Raw genomic sequence first — 4269 nt, 5'->3', positions numbered from 1 at the left:
AGAGAGCCACCAGTTTCCTTACTGGATTTCTAGAACTTCAATTACAAAAAATTGTCTTTCACAAAGAATTAAAGAGTATCAACAACTTTGACTCAATCACAATATAGGATCTCACACAAAAGTATTTAGCCAATGAATATTTTTGTGTTGTAAAAACTTTTCTCTCAGAGTGTTTTTCAAAGTTATTCAAAAGTTATTCAAATGTTATCCAAAAGTTATTTTTAAGAGTGATTGCATCTGCTTATATATATTCAGAAAAACATCAGGACAATCGATTGCTCAATCAATTTTATAAAGGTTTAAAGCTAGCTTAATCGATTGCCCAATCGACTTTCGCATGTCTTGTTTTTCTTGAATCTTGAACATATAAGCATGAATCGATTTGCCAATCGATTCTTTTAATACATAAATCAGAACTGATACTATGATTGTATCAGAATCGAATGAGTAATCGATTATAGGTGTTTTGTTCAAACAATGAGATCAAAACAATTGATTGCTCTATCGACTTCATAATCACAGTCATAATCGATTTGGCAATGAGTTGAATTCTTTCTGTAACTTAACCATTTAGCTTCAATCGATTCGTCAATCGATTGTGCTGATCAGAGTGACTCAGACTTTTACGTCAATCGATTTTCCAATCGATTGTGCTGATCATAGTGACTCAGACATTTACGTCAATCGATTTGCCAATCGATTGTGCTTGTTACAGAACCTCAGCTATTTTGTCAAAATCAATGTGCCAATCGATTTATTCAAAGTGGTTATGATAAATGATTAACTGCAATAGATTGCCTAATCGATTGCCACAAACTTGTAGTTTAAGAAATCTAATTCAATTGATGTCCCAATCGATTTGTTGGATCACAGAACTTATTCCTGATAAAAAAAACTTTGTCCCAATCGATTTACCAATCGATTGATGCAGTAAATGGTTGGTTCTGTGATTTGCAAATTCGATTGCTCAATTGATGTCCCAATCGATTGTCCAATTGATTGGATTAAGCCCAGAACTCAGGTTTCACTAAAAACCTTTAACTAATCGATTGCCCAATCGATTTACGTAGTGAAAACTCTTGTTCTGAGTCAGACAATCGATTGCCCAATTGATTCATCAATTGACTTATTAGTTGATTGATTTATTTTCATTGGCAAAGACTTAGGTATGAGACCACATTGATTAGTCTACTAAACTAATTACTATGACAACTAATTACACTACACATATTTGCATCTTTCTCAAGCATATCCTCCAACTTTGGTTGATTCCTTGGGTTGCAAGCTTTTGTTCCAAGTGTGTGGTGTCTGCTTGTTTGCCTGCAATGTTTCTCCATTCAAATCATTAGATCAATCAAATACTTCATATGTACTGTATGTTTGGGAACTAAATCAAAAACATGATCAGGGAAGCTCATGACTTACAAACTCCCCCTTTTTGATTTAATGACAAACACACAGTTTTAACCTTGAGATTATTTTAAAATCTCCCCCTGAGTTTGGGAGTGTATGATACATTTCAACAACATAAGTATAACATGTTATCAAAGTACAAACAGGGTACATTATTATGTATCAGAATGCATTGTATTAGATATCACAAGTTAGCATTGTATCAGATATCACAAGTTAGCATTCAAATAGGGCAATATCACATCAGAGCTAATATTACATCAGTAATATCATATCAGAGCATTATGATATCAGAGCATATCAGATCATATATCAGAGCATTACATGATCAAAAAATATAAGTTCAATTTGATACCAATCATGTAATATCATAAGTTAAACCAATCTCCCCCTTTTGTCATTGAATACAAAAAGAAATTACAAGAGAGAGTGTTTAAACAAAAGAAATAAGATATATACACACAAAAATTTACAAAACAACATATCAAAACAATACTAGAACATGACAAATCAACAAAGAAACCAAAACCTAGTCAACTAATCTAGGGTTGTTCCTCATTATTATCAGCGGGAGAAGTAGAGACTGTTGTATTAACCTCAGCAAGTGTTTCCTCTCCATGAGGTTCAGAGCTATCTAGGTTGGGTGGATTTGGATCTTCTGTTGCTTGTCGGCCTATATCTGCAATATCTTCAAATGACATCTTAAGGTCTAGATGTTCTTGTATTGCAGCCACATCCTAAGCGGCGGAATCAAGCGATGACTAGAGAGTCTTGAGAGATGCTTCTACTCTTGCGTTATGAGCAGCTTGAATCTCCATGAATTCCAGCAGCTTCGTTAAGACCACAGAATGTGCTTCGACTGGCTCAGCTTGCTCTGAAGTTGGCTGCGCTTGTTCAGTAGTCGGCTGAGCTTTAGTCCATATGCCATTTATGCGCTTCAGTTGCATTTGGTTAACTATGGATTCACCAAATGTGAGAGTGGTTTTGACAGATTCTTCATTGGCCACAGAGACCTTGAAATGCCTCAGAATCTTCGTAACCAGCTGGGGGTAGGGGAGCAGGAGCTTGCCTTGTGCTGATTCAACCATATTCAACAACACAATCCAAGCCCAGCTCATCCTGAGCTCCTTGTACAGTCCCCAAAGCAGGATGATATCCAGCCTCTGTACAACAACGTGATTTCCAGCGCGAGGTACTAACGTTCGTGTTAGCACATACATTAGCATACGGTGATGAACCTTCATCTGACCCGTTGGAAGGGAAACCTTCTCAACAAAACCTTCGATCATCAGGTCCTGTATGGCCGTATGCTTGTCCACTGATGATTCCCATGCTTCATCATCAGAGGCAGCTTCTGTTCTTACATCACTGGTTTCACCATAGAATGGTAAACCAGTCAGCTTAGAGAAATCTTCAAACGTTATTGAGATTCTCTTGCCCTTTACTTCAGCAGAAAATCCAGTTTTTGTGAGCTTGAAAGTAGAATAAAAAGCTCTAATTAATCTTGGATAAATTTCCAGAGAGCAAGAAAGGAAATCCACCAAACCATGAAATCTCAAGTGGTTTTGGAAGGTAAAACCATTTGAGTCGAAATATGTAAAATCCAGGGTCCTCGCCTCTTGGATTTTTCTTTTTGAGAAGGAAGAAGGAAAATCAATTTCTTCAACAGGTTTTCCTTTGGGAGGCTGAACCTTCTTTGGTTAAGGGGAAGTCTTCTTCTTCTTCTGGGTAGCTCCCTTCATAGCATCCCCCATAAGTTTCTCAGTTGGAGGAGCTTTCCTCTTTTTAGTTGGTTCTTGAGAGATAGCAACAGCCTTCCCCTTGTTCTTAACTAATACCTTGTGAGTAGGTATTAAAACTCTTTTAGCTGGAGGTGAAGGAGGTTGAGGGGAGGGTGTTCTTCCACTTGATGTAGAAGATGAACCTAGGGAAACTGATGCAGATGAAGAAGATGGAGGTCTAGCAGTTTGTTTAACTCGTGCCATAGTATAGTTTGTAGATAGAAGATTGTTGAGATGATTGATTGAGAGGGATTAAGAAGCAGTAGAGGTTGAGTATTAGTGAGAAAACTGAGAGCTGAAGGTGAAAGTTGGTTGAGAAATCGATTTAGGGTTTATATAGAGCTGTTCAGAATCGATTTCCCAATCGATTTGATTTCACTTCTGGGTTTACCAAATCGATTGCCCAATCGATTAGGTTACCGTTGTTTGAAAAGTATCCGTTACACCCACTTCCAACGGCTATAATTTTTCTCAACGGACGTCTTGTAAATCGATTTCCAAATCGATTTCGTAATTGATCCTTCTTTACTAAATCGATGTCCAAATCGATTTCCTCATAAGTTCAGAAAACTTCAAATCTCAGCATCGATTTCCAAATCGATTCACATAAGTGTAGGTCCAAAACAAAGCTGATCCAATCGATTTCCCAATCGATGCTCGGGTTTGAGGTTTGAAAACTTCTCAAATTTGTGGATGTGTTAACCAAATAATCGATTATCCAATCGATTCTTTAAAAGATTTTCCAAATCTATAATCGAGTTCCCAATCCATTGAGTTGATGAAAACTTCAGCAATCTGACTTCTGAGATGTGATAAATCGATTATGAAATCGATTCCAGTGTTTGTGACATAGAGAAATAAAATACTAAGTACCAAAAATCGATTATCGTGTTTCCAATTTGACAATTTAAAACACTGTGCATCATAAATCGATTATACAATCGATTTTGTAATGCAGTTTTCCTATCTGGTTTTGGAACTAGAATCCACACTTTGTTTCTCTCAAACTGATTGAGCTCTTCTTGCATGGCAACTATCCAGTCATGGTCCATAAGAGCTTCCTTTATGTTTTTGG

Source organism: Cicer arietinum, chromosome 5, assembly GCF_000331145.2.
Source record: "Cicer arietinum cultivar CDC Frontier isolate Library 1 chromosome 5, Cicar.CDCFrontier_v2.0, whole genome shotgun sequence".
Lineage (NCBI taxonomy): Eukaryota > Viridiplantae > Streptophyta > Magnoliopsida > Fabales > Fabaceae > Cicer > Cicer arietinum.
The sequence above is the reverse complement of the archived record's forward strand: the minus strand, read 5'-3'. Positions refer to the sequence as shown.